We start from the raw sequence: 15,164 nt of genomic DNA on the forward strand, positions 1-15,164 counted from the left end.
CGTGGGTGAGGGCAGTGAAATGGCAATTGCGTCGTCCATGGATCTGACAGGGCGGTAGGCGAATTGGAGAGGGTTGAGTGTGTCGGGGAGGGACGAGGTGATGTGGTCTTTGACTAGCCTCTCGAAGCACTTCATGATGACGGAAGTGAGTGCTACAGGTCGGTAGTCATTCATCTCAGTTACTTTCCTTTAATTGGGCACGGGGATGAGAGTGGACATTGTGAAGCAGGTGTGGATAAATGTCCAAAAACACAACAACTAGCTGGTCTGCACATGCTCTGACGGCGCGGCTAGGGATGCCTTCTAGGCCAGGAGCCTTGCGAGGGTTAACACGCTTGAATGACTTCCATACGTCCTCCGTGGAGACCGTCAGCACGTAGCCCTCATCCTCAGGGGCTCTCCTCGGCAACTCAGAGTCATTATGCTCGACGTGTGAGAAAAATGTGTTTAGCTCGTCCGGCAGGGCAGCGTTGGTGACAGCGACGTGACTGGATTTATTTTTGTAATCCGTGATCGTTAGAAGCCCCTGCCACATACGCCTCGTGTCCAACCTGCTGAATTGCTTCTCTATTTCGTCCCTATACTTGTGTCTCGCCATCTTGATCGATCTGCATAGGTTATAATTGTGTTGTTTAACAATGCAATTGTCCCCGGTCACCTTGCAGTGCTTATAAGCAGCATCTCTCCTCTTCTGGTTCCTGACAAGGCTGCCATCAATCCAATCAAAGTTTTCAAAAGCACCATCGATATCACATCATCAATGCATTTTTTTATGAATCCGGTGACTGTCGGCGTATTCATTTAGGTAATCCCCAGTGGCGCCTGGGAAATATTCCAGTCCATGTGATCAAAACAGTCATAGAGTATGGATTCTTTTTGAAATATTTTCTTTTAAAGGATTTTCTTTTGCAATTTTGTACAAAACAAAAGCACACAATATTTTTTTTAACAAAATAAAAACACAGCTGCCAGACTTATGAAATGAAGCATTGCTTAGGCAAGACATGGGATGAGAAGAGAGCAACAATGACAGTTGCAACAACAGTAAGTGTTCCTAGTCAGTGTTCACAGTCGGTCTCTGTCCAGACGGTCCAGAAACAGAACCCAAACCTTGAGAAATCTGCTGGAGGAGTTGGTCCTAAAAAACAAATATTTTCCAAGTTAATGGTGCCTGAAGCAAGGGGGAGGGGGTGACTTCCATTCTGTGAGCATAATCTTTTTTGCAGCCACCATTCCAAACATCAGAGCCTGTTGTTCATCATAGGACAATCTTAGAACAGACTCTGAGCAGCCAAAGAGAGTGAGTTCTGCATCAGGGTCAATGGCCCTCTCATATACCTTTGAGTACCAATCAAAGATGTTCCTCCAGTAATGATTGAGTAGGGGGCAGAGCCAAAACAGATGAGTTAAGGAACCCTCTGAGGCTTTACATCTGTCACACAGTGGGGAGGCCTGGGGGTAAATTCTATGTTATTTGGTTTTGGAGTAATGAAGTCTATGCACAACTTTGTATTGTATCAATTGATATCTGGCATTGATGGAACAGGACTGAATTCTAGACTGGGCTTCTCCCCATAGACATGAGATTTCAATATTTAACTTTTTACCCCAGGTCTCCTTGAGATGACTAGTAGAGGCCTCTGTGTAGAGGTGTTTTGAATTGGGAGGGCGCTGTAGCAAATCATAAAACTAATGTTGTACAGGGAGGGTGTCAGCATTTTTAATTTTCCCTTTGATATAGTGTCTGACTTGTAAGTAACGGAAAAAATGTGAATGGGAGCGATTGAATGTATTCTTTAATTGGATGAATGATGCTAATTGCTTATCTATGGATAAGTCTTCAATTGTGGCCAGTCCCTTCTCCCTCCATTCAAGAAACACCTTATCAGACCAAGATGGAACAAAATAATGATTAAAGCATATCAGGGTGTATACAGAGGTATCAGGCACCTTACAAACATGCTTAATATGGTTTAAAATTCTTAAAGAATTTCTCAAAGCAAAGCTGTTGCCTATCAGTTTGTTTGGGAACTGCTTAGGAGAAAAGCAAGGCTGGAAGAGATGAATTTGTGACAGACTTGAGTTCCATATTTAGCCACACAGGGGCAACAATGTCCAACGTATCAGGGAAACCCAGTTGCCAGTACGTAAATGCCCTGGCATTTGCAGCCCAGTAATAATGCTTAAAGATGGGTAGGCCTAAGCCGCCCCTTTCCTTGGCCTTTTGCAAGTGGGCTTTACGAATACGGTGGTTTCTGTAACCCCAGATAAATGACAAGATTGTCAAGTCCAAAGTCTTAAAAAAGTATTAAGAAAAATTGGGAGATTCTAGCAAAGATAAAGGAACCTGGCGAGAAAAAACATTATGGCATTAATGCGCCCCATCATAGAAAGAGACAATATTCTCCAGCTCTCTTAGGTACAGAGGCTACTGGGTCCGAGAGGTATAATGATACATCGTCTACATATAATGAAATGCGGCTTTCTATGTTTCCTACTTTAAGACCTTGGATATTAGGATGATCCCTTATTTGTGTCGCCAGGGGTTCAATGGCGACAGCAAAGAGCAGAGGACTGAGTGGGCAAACCTGATGTAGTTCAAAGGGACTGGATTTGTCGCTGTTGGTCAGAATAGAGGATGTTCGGCAGGCATAGCGCATTTTGACCCAGGTGATAAATGAGTCGTCAAATCCAAATCTAGTGAGTGCTTCAAACATATATGACCATTCTATTTGGTCAAAAGCTTTTTGAGCATCTAGCGATATAACAGCCGCCTTGGAGCCCTTCCCCTGATTTGCATAAAGAATGTTCAGCAGCCTGCGCACATTAGAAAAAGAAAACCTGCCGGGGATAAACCCTGTCTGATCCGGGTGAATAATGGTTGTTACATGTTTGTTCAACCTGTTAATAAAATTCACAACCCAAACCATCCGGGCTTGCAGCCTTTCCAGTTGGGAAAGCTTTTATTGCCTCGATTATTTCCGCTGTTGTTAAATTTGAGTAAAATTATTTTTTTGGCACTATCATCAAATTTTGTCAGGCTGATGGAATCAAAGAAGGCTGATACATCAGAACCAGAAGCATCGGATCTGGAAGAATATAACTGAGTAAAATTGTTTGAAGCAGTTGTTTATATTTTAGGGTCTGTCAGCAAAGTGCCCGCCTTAGACCGGATTTTATGGATTGCTCTATTTGCCTGTGCACTCTTTAGTTGTCTGGCCAGCAACCTTTCCGGTTTGTCCCCTAGTTCAAATTGTTTTTGTCTCAGCATAATTAGTAGAAGGTTGCTGACCTGTGAACCAAGAATAGAATTGTATTCATATTTTAATTTCAAAATATTGTTGTCGTCAACCTGAGAGAGTGAAGTTCTGTATGTCTCCTCCAAAGCTGGGAGTTTTCTTTTTTAGTCAGTTGTTCAGTTGTCAGTTGACTAAACATAGAATCCACTGTTTGCGCAGTCAATATCCCGGAAATGTATGGCGAGTGATTTCACCCTTTCAGAGGGTTTGCTGTAGTTTTGATAAGTAGGTTGCAGCCTCTTCGGGCTTGGTGAAGACTTTTGTCATGCAGTTGTGATGAACATGCAGCTTTGCTGGAAAACGCAGGCTGTATTTCACCTTCGCCGATCTCATGGTCTGCATCACAACTCGGAATGCGCGCTGTTGCTCCATCACCGACTACACCATCATCATGGTGTGGTCGGGGAAGATGGGAACCTTTTGGCATTTGTATTCTATAGGTCGCTGTCGTCCAAGTTGTAGAATTAGCTCCTTTTCCTGAAAGTGATGTACCCTTGCGATTATGGTGCGCGGCCTGGAACCTGGTGAGGGCTTCGCTTGTAGAGAGTGGTGTGCACGGTCAATGATGAGGTGCTTTGGGAAGTTGTCATCGCCCAGCAGCTTGGGAATGAGCTTGGACACGAACTCTGTGGGTTTACCTTGTTCTTCATCCTCCAAAATCCCCACAAGTTTGATGTTCAGCCTGCGACTTCTGCCTTCTAAGTCGAGAACCTTGGCTTGAAGTGCCTCGTTATTTTTTGAAAGTTGCGCGCAGGTGGTTTCCAGGCCTCCGATCCAGGTGTCATGGTCAGATAGGGGCTCATCCATGCGGCTCTTCAGTTCGGCCTGTGCTGTCTTTAGAGACTCAAACTTTGTTTCGAGCCTGTCAAAACGATCGGTGATAGTTTTTATTACAGCCTCTTTCATTTGTTGACACATTGCCATGGCAGAATCTTGTTGCTGGGTGTCTGAAGAGTTGTCGTCTTCAGTACTCAAAATGGCGCAAGCTGCAGCTTGTTGGGCCTGGGCCTTTGTAGACTTTGCGTTAGCTGTTCTGTTTGTTTTCGTCGCCATATTTCACTTTTTCGCTGTTAGTTAGTGCCTGGGTTATATACTAATTAACGTCTATATATACAGTGGGGAGAACAAGTATTTGATACACTGCCGATTTTGCAGGTTTTCCTACTTACAAAGCATGTAGAGGTCTGTCATTTTTATCATAGGTACACTTCAACTGTGAGAGACGGAATCTAAAACAAAAATCCAGAAAATCACATTGTATGATTTTTAAGTAATTAATTTGCATTTTATTGCATGACATAAGTATTTGATCACCTACCAACCAGTAAGAATTCCGGCTCTCACAGACCTGTTAGTTTTTCTTTAAGAAGCCCTCCTGTTCTCCACTCATTACCTGTATTAACTGCAACTGTTTGAACTCGTTACCTGTATAAAAGACACCTGTCCACACACTCAATCAAACAGACTCCAACCTCTCCACAATGGCCAAGACCAGAGAGCTGTGTAAGGACATCAGGGATAAATTGTAGACCTGTAAAAGGCTGGGATGGGCTACAGGACAATAGCCAAGCAGCTTGGTGAGAAGGCAACAACTGTTGGCACAATTATTAGAAAATGGAAGAAGTTCAAGATGACGGTCAATCACCCTCGGTCTGGGGCTCCATGCAAGATCTCACCTCGTGGGGCATCAATGATCATGAGGAATGTGAGGGATCAGCCCAGAACTACACGGCAGGACCTGGTCAATGACCTGAAGAGAGCTGGGACCACAGTCTCAAAGAAAACCATTAGTAACACACTACGCCGTCATGGATTAAAATCCTGCAGCGCACGCAAGGTCCCCCTGCTCAAGCCAGCGCATGTCCAGGCCCGTCTGAAGTTTGCCAATGACCATCTGGATGATCCAGAGGAGGAATGGGAGAAGGTCATGTGGTCTGATGAGACAAAAATAGAGCTTTTTGCTCTAAACTCCACTCGCCGTGTTTGGAGGAATAGAAGGATGAGTACAACCCCAAGAACACCATCCCAACCGTGAAGCATGGAGGTGGAAACATCATTCTTTGGGGATGCTTTTCTGCAAAGGGGACAGGACGACTGCACCGTATTGAGGGGAGGATGGATGGGGCCATGTATCGCGAGATCTTGACCAACAACCTCCTTCCCTCAGTAAGAGCATTGAAGATGGGTCGTGGCTGGGTCTTCCAGCATGACAACGACCCGAAACACACAGCCAGGGCAACTAAGGAGTGGCTCCGTAAGAAGCATCTCAAGGTCCTGGAGTGGCCTAGCCAGTCTCCAGACCTGAACCCAATAGAAAATCTTTGGAGGGAGCCGAAAGTCCGTATTGCCCAGCGACAGCCCCGAAACCTGAAGGATCTGGAGAAGGTCTGTATGGAGGAGTGGGCCAAAATCCCTGCTGCAGTGTGTGCAAACCTGGTCAAGAACTACAGGAAACGTATGATCTCTGTAATTGCAAACTAAGGTTTCTGTACCAAATATTCAGTTCTGCTTTTCTGATGTATCAAATACTTATGTCATGCAATAAAATGCAAATTAATTACTTAAAAATCATACAATGTGATTTTCTGGATTTTTGTTTTAGATTCCGTCTCTCACAGTTGAAGTGTACCTATGATAAAAATTACAGACCTCTACATGCTTTGTAAGTAGGAAAACCTGCAAAATTGTCAGTGTATCAAATACTTGTTCTCCCCACTGTATTTTTTTGCAAATTGGGAACTAAAATTGTAAAAATTAAAGATTTTTTTAAAAAGCGGACGAACGCTTCTACTCCATACGCATGCGCACTAGCACCCCCATGGAGCATTAATTCTGATTGGTCAGACCAGCATTGTACAGACCATTAAAATATAATCCATTTGTGGCCTCCTGAGTGGTATAGTGGTCTAAAGAACTGTAGTGCTAGCTGCAGTGCTAGCTGTGCCACTAGAGATCCTGGTTCGAGACCAGGCTCTGTCGCAGCCGGCCACGACCGGGAGATCCATGGCCCAGCATCATCCGGGTTAGGGGAGGGTTCGGCAGGCAGGGATCTTCATGTCCCATCGCACAATAGTGACTCCTGTGGCGGTCCGGGCGCAATGCACGCTGACACGGTCGACAGGTGTACTGTGTTTTTCTCCGACACATTGGTGCGGCTAGCTTCCAGGTTAAGCGGGCATTGTGTCAAGAAGCAGTGCGGCTTGGCTGGGTTGTGTTTCGGGGGATGCACGGCTCTCGAAAAAAATCTATTTTAGAATAAGACTGTAACGTAACAAAATGTGGAAAAAGTCAAGGGGTCTGAATACTTTCCCGAATGCACTGTACATGTACAGAATCTTAGGTATTGCTCCTGCTGAAAATGACAACCTGCCAAAAGTAACACATCCTGTGTTTATAAAAGGCTTTGCAGGAACAGATTTTCACCGCCATGTTCTATTAAAAACACAACAGGCTCTTTGTAACCCAAACCCCTGGACCTGAAGCAATCAACAATATATAAACAGCCCAAGCTGGCAATCACACACAGTATAGAATGCTGGTTTCACCCGGATGACTGCTGAAGTGAGCATCGAGTATGTGGTCACAGAAGCGTTGGAGGTTGTCCAGCTGTCTGAAGTGGCTCTGCAGAGGGCTGCTGGGTAGACTTGCCTTGTGGAGGGGAGCTACAGAGCCAAACACAAATGCATCCAGGCTGGACGGCCTGGAACAGAGAGAAAGACACATACATTAATACACCACACATAATATAATCATACCCAACCCAGCCCACTACGGTAGTCCAGAACTCACGTGTTCCCAAAGAAGTAGTAGTCCGTCCCCAATCTGTGGGAGAGAAGATTCAGACACTTCGCTTCACTGTAAATCTGATGAGAGGGGTGATGGAGAGAGGAGAATTTACTTAGAATGCAGGGGTGAGATATAATTTGGTATCAAGTAGTCCCCACCGTATGTGTTCGTGGCCTACCTTTCCCTCCACCTCAGTGATGGTGTGTAGAGGGGACTCTCCTATCCTTCCCTCCATCTCAGTGATGGTGTGTAGAGGGGACTCTCCTACCCTTCCCTCCATCTCAGTGATGGTGTGTCGAGGCAACTCTCCAACCTTTCCCTCCAACTCAGTGATGGTGTGTAGAGGAGAATCTCCTACCTTTCCTTCCACCTCAGTGATGGTGTGTAGAGGGGACTCTCCTACCTTTCCCTCCACCTCAGTGATGGTGTGTAGAGGGGAATCTCCTTTGGTCAGCAAAATACGGGACAGGTCTGTGTTGGCATGGCGACAAGGGACCAGGAAGTTGAGGCTGATGGGAGAGCGGGAGGCGAACCACGGCCGAGTCAGGTTAGCATAGTTCTCAGCGTCCACCCAGAACGTGTGTAACTACAGGACAACACACACACACACACTTAGAAAACAGTACATAACACAGAGCACATAACACTCACAAACAAAAACCATCTGCTGCACTTTCAAAATGTGTCTAAATGCAAAACAACATACACATCCACAACAATCTGTACACAGTACAACTACAGACACTACTGGTCGTAGTTTCTCCTCCAGCAGAGCAATGTAAGCCATGGTGCCTGCTCCCTGCCTCGTCGATAACTCCTAGTCTGTATTAAACCTCTGGTAGACAACACACAGGCCTTGTTGTTAGCTCTGCATAAATATAGTTCTTCAAAACTTAATTTACTGTGAAGGCAGGAAATGTTTTCTCAGGAAGTTGAGAATCTGAGCAGGTTCTGTTACTGTGGATCCCTGGCAAACCAACTCTGGAACCGCGCCTGTAGTGTTGGACAGAGGGGAAACTGAGTTTGAAGTGTGTCATATTGTGTTACTTCACCGTTCATAAGTGCAGCATGTGGTATATATGTACATTAGGCAGTAAATCTCATACTCTTCCATCAGATAGTCATCCAGACATAAAGTACTCTATCCCTTACTAGCTAGTATTTACCTTTTTTACAAGGTTAAATGTCATAATAATGATAATGTAATTACTAGTGTTAGTACAACAAAATTCTGTTTCTTTTGTCCATGTCCTCCACGTCCAGTCTATGGGTGTAAATGTGAGTTTGGCTCCAGAGAAATTGGCAGAGAGCAGAGAAGTTAGCTTTTCAGAGGAAATACAAGACATGAGACTATTGTACACTTTACTGAACAACACTACCATAAAGCCTACATAATAACAACCATGAGTGGAACACATGACGGAAGTGTCCCTTGCTCTAGCCAGGCAGGATCATACCAATGTGGTCAAAGCAGTACACTTTCTTGGTATCAGTATTGGGTAGCTGATTGGTAAGCACCAAGAACAACAATACAAATAGAGATAGGGCAGACATGACAAAATCATGACAAACTATTTTGTTGATACTGCCAGCTAGCAAATGAGCTGGCCGCTGCAAGCCATTTTCAATAGGAACGGTGTCACCTTGCAATTGCATGATTCATATAGTTGAAGCAGCTAGCCTATAGGGAATTCGATCATGCAACTGTATACTTAACTAATTAGCTAATTACGGATATGCTAAAATTTGCTACTGGGCTAGCTAGCTACAAAGCTAAGAACAAGAAGACAGGAGAGTGGTCGTACCGAGGTCAATAGAAGTAAATCGAAGGGGACAGACCTTGAACTTGAAGAAATGTTAGCAATGAGAATGGCATCTGACAGCTATTAACATTAGCCAGATTCAGCTAGACATACCAGACAGACCTACAGTGCATTTGGAAAGTATACTTTTTCCACTTTGTTACGTTACAACCTTATTCTAAAATAGATTTAAAAAATAAATAAATGTCCTCATCGATCTTTGATATGAGACTTGAAATTCAGCTCAGGTGCATCCTGTTTCCAATGACCATCCTTGAGATGTTTCTACAAGTTGAATGGCGTCCACCTGTAGTAAATTCAATTGATTGGACATGATTTGGAAAGGCACACACCTGTCTATATAAAGGTCCCACAGTTGACAGTGCATGTCAGAGCAAAAACCAAGCCATGAGGTACCAAAACATTTCTGCAGCATTGAAGGTCCCCAAGAACACAATGGCCCCCATCATTCTTAAAATGGAAGAAGTTTGGAACCACCAAGACTCTTCTTAGAGCTGACCGCCCAGCCAAACTGAGAAATCAGAGGAGAAGGGCCTTGGTCAGGGAGGTGACCAATAACCCAATGGTCATTCTGACAGAGCTCCAGAGTTCCTCTGTCTAGATGGGAGAACCTTCCAGCAAAACAACCATCTCTGTAGTACTCCACCAATCAGGCCTTTATGGTAGAGTGGCCAGACGGAAGACACTCCTCAGTAAAATGCACATGAAAGCCCGGTTGGAGTTTACCAAAAGGCACCTAAAGGCCTCTCAGACCATGAGAAATAAGATTATATGGTCTGATGAAACCAAGATTGAACTCTTTGGCCTGAATGCCAAGTGTCACGTCTGGAGGAAACCTGGCACCATCCCTACGGTAAAGCATGGTGGTGGCAACATCATGCTGTCAGGATGTTTTTCAGCAGCAGGGACTGAGAGACTAGTCAGGATCAAGGCAAAGATGAACAGAGCAAAGTACAGAGAGATCCTTGATGAAAACCTGTTCCAGAGCGCTCAGGACCTCAGACTGGAGCAAAGGTTCACCTTCCGACTGGACAATGACCCTAAGCACACAGCCAAGAAAACACAGGAGTGGCTTCGGGACAAGTCTCTGAATGTCCTTGAGTGGCCCAGCCAGAGCCCGGACTTGAACCCGATCTAACATCTCTGGAGAGACCTGAAAATAGCTGTGCAGCAACACTCCCCGTCCAACCTGACAGAGCTTGAGAGGATCGGGAGAGAAGAATGGGAGAAACTCCCCAAATACACGCGTGCCAAGCTTGTAGCATCATACCCAAGAAGTCTCGAGACTGTAACCGCTGCCAAAGGTGCTTCAACAAAAGGGTCTGAATACTTATGCAAATGTTATTTCAGTAAATTTTTTATATACATTTGCAAAAATGTATAAAACTGTTTTTGCATGGTCATTATGGGGTATTGTGTGTAGATTGATGAGGGAAAAAAAACAATTTAATAAGGCTGTAACATAACAAAATGTGGAAATAGTCAATGGGTCTGAGCACTGTATGTCAAATTTTATTTATATTGGATATTCTTATTATTATCCATAATAATGTCATCATGTAGACTAGCCTACCCACACTGTATCTCTGAGCTGTTGGCTAGAGCGCACGTGCCAAGACAAGAGCAGGAACATTTGCTATTTAACTCAACAGTTTGTGTGACAAAACTATCGGTATAGTTCAAAATGCAATGGAAACACATTGAACTTTAGATATTTATTCGGTACGTGAAAATTTAGACGAAAAAGTACATTTTGTGTGAACTACGTCATCACGCCCTGATGGTGGAAAATGTGCATATTTTCTTTATGCTGATTTTAGAATATTCGCATGAAAATCTGTCACCAATTGGATGGAAACCTAGCTATAGAGCCCCACAGTGGAGGTGTCATAATACCCATAAAACCTAGCGGTCAAACAAGAAAATCGTTCCAATCATTTTTACACGATTCATTTAGGGCAGGTATTCCCAAACTGGGGAATGCCGTCAGGGGTACGCCAAATAAAAATGTGATTCATTTTATTATAATAATATATATACAGTGGGGCAAAAAAGTATTTAGTCATCCACCAATTGTGCAAGTTCTCCCACTTAAAAAGATGAGAGAGGCCTGTAATTTTCATCATAGGTACACTTCAACTTTGACAGACAAAATTATATATTTTTTCTCTCCAGAAAATCACATTGTAGGATTTTTCATGAATTTATTTGCAAATTATGGTGGAAAATAAGTATTTGGTCAATAACAAAAGTTTATCTCAATACTTTGTTATATACCCTTTGTTGGCAATGACAGAGGTCAAACGTTTTCTGTGAGTCTTCACAAGGTTTTCACACACTGTTGCTGGTATTTTGGCCCATTCCTCCATGCAGATCTCCTCTAGAGCAGTGATGTTTTGGGGCTGTTGCTGGGCAACACGGACTTTCAACTCCCTCCAAAGATTTTCTATGGGGTTGAGATCTGGAGACTGGCTAGGCCACTCCAGGACCTTGAAATGCTTCTTACGAAGCCACTCCTTCGTTGCCCGGGCGGTGTGTTTGGGATAATTGTCATGCTGAAAGACCCAGCCACGTTTCATCTTCAATGCCCTTGCTGATGGAAGGAGGTTTTCACTCAAAATCTCACGATACATGGCCCCATTCATTCCTTCCTTTACACGGATCAGTCGTCCTGGTCCCTTTGCAGAAAAACAGCCCCAAAGCATGATGTTTCCACCCCCATGCTTCACAGTATGGTGAAGCATGGGTGTTAGTATGGTGTTCTTTGGATGCAACTCAGCATTCTTTGTCCTCCAAACACAACGAGTTGAGTTTTTACCAAAAAGTTATATTTTGGTTTCATCTGACCATATGACATTCTCCCAATCTTCTTCTGGATCATCCAAATGCTCTCTAGCAAACTTCAGACGGGCCTGGACATGTACTGGCTTAAGCAGGGGGACACGTCTGGCACTGCAGGATTTGAGTCCCTGGCGGCGTAGTGTGTTACTGATGGTAGGCTTTGTTACTTTGGTCCCAGCTCTCTGCAGGTCATTCACTAGGTCCCCCCGTGTGGTTCTGGGATTTTTGCTCACCGTGGAGCCCCAGATCGAGGGAGATTATCAGTGGTCTTGTATGTCTTCCATTTCCTAATAATTGCTCCCACAGTTGATTTCTTCAAACCAAGCTGCTTACCTATTGCAGATTCAGTCTTCCCAGCCTGGTGCAGGTCTACAATTTTGTTTCTGGTGTCCTTTGACAGCTCTTTGGTCTTGGCCATAGTGGAGTTTGGAGTGTGACTGTTTGAGGTTGTGGACAGGTGTCCTTTATACTGATAACAAGTTCAAACAGGTGCTATTAATACAGGTAACGAGTGGAGGACAGAGGAGCCTCTTAAAGAAGAAGTTACAGGTCTGTGAGAGCCAGAAATCTTGCTTGTTTGTAGGTGACCAAATACTTATTTTCCACCATAATTTGAAAATAAATTCATTAAAAATCCTACAATGTGATTTTCTGGAGAATTTTTTTTCTCATTTTGTCTGTCATAGTTGAAGTGTACCTATGATGAAAATTACAGGCCTCTCTCATCTTTTTAAGTGGGAGAACTTGCACAATTGGTGGCTGACTAAATACTTTTTTGCCCCACTGTATATATATTTTTTAAAATTGTTATCGCAGTCTCCCTTGGAGGCGTGGGTTCGAATCCCACTTCTGACACGAATGTAATGAAACAGCAGGGAGCAGGTCTCGAACCCTCGACCTTCTAGCCCGAGGTCCGGTGCGCTATCGACCCTGCCGCAAAAGCATGCTCGTGCGGCAGAGTCGTTTTCCGCGCTTATAAACCCAGGGTCGTTACACTATATTTGTCAAATGTTTTCCTTCTTCACATTTTCAAACAGTCCATTGGCAATACATTTGGGTGAGGTTTTTTTCTTGCCTGAGTGGCCTCGTTTCACTGCCAAAAATAAAATTAAACCATCTAGTGTTCAGCGAAATAACAACACAATGACAAATACAGGTGGCCTAGTGAAATAATTAACATCCAATCACATTAACCGTTACTCTCTCGCGAGAATTCCACTAACAGTCCGTATGTAGCCAAACGTAGCTGCTGCTCATATTGGTATCTGTACTGATGGCGCAAAAGCCATGACAGGGAGACATAGTGGAGTGGTAACGCGCGTGCAAGCAGTTGCTCCTGCCGCCACTTGGGTGGCGGCAGCATCCACCGAGAGGCTCTTGCTGCTAAGGGAATGCCTGACAGCTTGAAATATGTTTTAGACACTACAGTGAAAATGGTTAACTTTGTTAAAGCAGGCCCCTGAACTCTTGTGTATTTTCTGCACTATGCAATTGTATGGGCAGCGACCATGTAACGCTTTTACAACATTTTTTATTGAAAGACGAGCTTAAAGTTTTCTTTACTGACCATCATTTTCACTTGTCTGACCGCTTGCATGATGATGAGTTTCTCACACGACTGGGCTATCTGGGTGATGTTTTTTCTTGCCTGAATGATCTGAATCTAGGATTACAGGGACTCTATTCAATGTGCAGCAACTATATTCAATGTGCGGTACAAAATTGAGGCTATGATTAAGAAGTTGGAGTTCTTCTCTGTCTGCATTAACAAGGACATAATTGTATGATTTTTTGTGTGCAAATTAACTCAAGCTGACGGACAATGTCAAATGTGATATAGCGAAGCACCTGAGTGAGTTGGGTGCGCAATGACGCAGGTACTTTCCTGAAACGGAGGACACAAACAACTGGATTCGTTATCCGTTTCATGCCCTGCCTCCAGTCCACTTACCGATATCTGAACAAGACAGCCTCATCGGAATTGCAACAAGCGGTTCTGTGAAAATGTTTATTTAATCAGAAGCCACTGCCAGATTTCTGGATTGGGCTGGGCTCAGAGTATCCTGCCTTGGCAAATCGCTCTGTTAAGACACTGATGCCCTTTGCAACCACGTACCTATGTGAGAGTGGATTCTCGGGCCTCACTAGCGTGAAAACTAAATACAGGCACATACTGTGTGTGGAAAATTATTTAAGACTAAGACTCTCTCCAATACAACCCAACATTGCAGAGTTATGTGCATCCTTTTAAGCACACCCTTCTCATTAACCTGTGATGAGTTATTAACCATTTTCAATGAACAAATAAGATTTTACATGTAAGATGGTTAAATAAAGAGCAAAATGGTTGATTATTATTATATTATTCTTTGTGCTCTGGTCCTATAAGAGCTCTTTGTGTCACGCCCTGACCATAGAGAGCCCTTGGTTCTCTATGGTGTAGTAGGTCAGGGCGTGACTAGGGGGTGATCTAGTATATCTATTCTATGTTGGTGCTAATGTGGTTCCCAATTAGAGGCAGCTGTTTATCGTTGCCTCTGATTGGGGATCTTATTTAGGTAGCTATTTCCCCACATATGTTTTGTGGGATATTGAATGGTTGTTAGTGTGTTTGGGCACTACGTCCTCACGGTCTTTGTAAGTTTTGTAAGTTTTGTTATTTTGGTTTTGTTAGTTTCACTTAAATAAATATGTTGAACTATACTCACGCTGCGCCTTGGTCCGCTCATTTCCAAGATCGTGACACTTTGTCACTTCCAAAACAAAAACTCACACTCATTCTTATATTTAATGAATGTATCATATGTTTGGCAGGCTTACAATGATGGCAAAAAAACATTTGAGAGTGGGCTGACCCTGGTGCTAGAGGGGGTACGCAGCTGGAGTTTGAATGTTTGAAGGGGTACGGGACTATAAGAAGTTTGGGAACCACTGATTTAGCGGATTTTAGAAGCACTTAAAATAAGGGCTTTGTTTCATGTAGGCTTACCCTGCTGTTACATTTTGATAACCGTGTAAATCTCTCTTGGACAAGGTGACTTTTATCAATATATTCGGCTCTTTTAGCTAGTTAAAGCCTCTAAATGGCTAGATTGATAGATAGAATCTGTATTTTGTTTTAACACTAATATTTAGCTAGCTTTCCAGTTAGCTAGCTAGCTAAATACTGTAAGTAGCTCTGTCTTGTTGATGATTTTGCATGCATCTCTCATAATAGGTAAAGGTTGTCAGATAAAACAATGGAAAATGTAGCCAGCCATGCAACAGAACACTGGCGACACAAAGAACATATCATCATTTAGTTTTTCCTGAATGCATTTACCAGCACTATGAGGGACTATGTGTGGACTGAAGGCAAACCCCAATCACCTCCCCAGCATCTCAGATCCATGGAAGCCATCATGTTTGTTTGCTG

General features: G+C 43.6%; 1 pseudogene; it reads right to left on the minus strand.

Annotated features, from left to right (window-relative positions):
* Window positions 1-6,815: 6,815 nt before the first annotated feature.
* LOC139545842 (metaxin-3-like) lies at window positions 6,816-15,152 on the minus strand (annotated as a pseudogene).
* Between the last annotated feature and the right edge of the window lie 12 nt (window positions 15,153-15,164).

Source organism: Salvelinus alpinus, chromosome 19 (assembly GCF_045679555.1).
Source record: "Salvelinus alpinus chromosome 19, SLU_Salpinus.1, whole genome shotgun sequence".
NCBI lineage: Eukaryota > Metazoa > Chordata > Actinopteri > Salmoniformes > Salmonidae > Salvelinus > Salvelinus alpinus.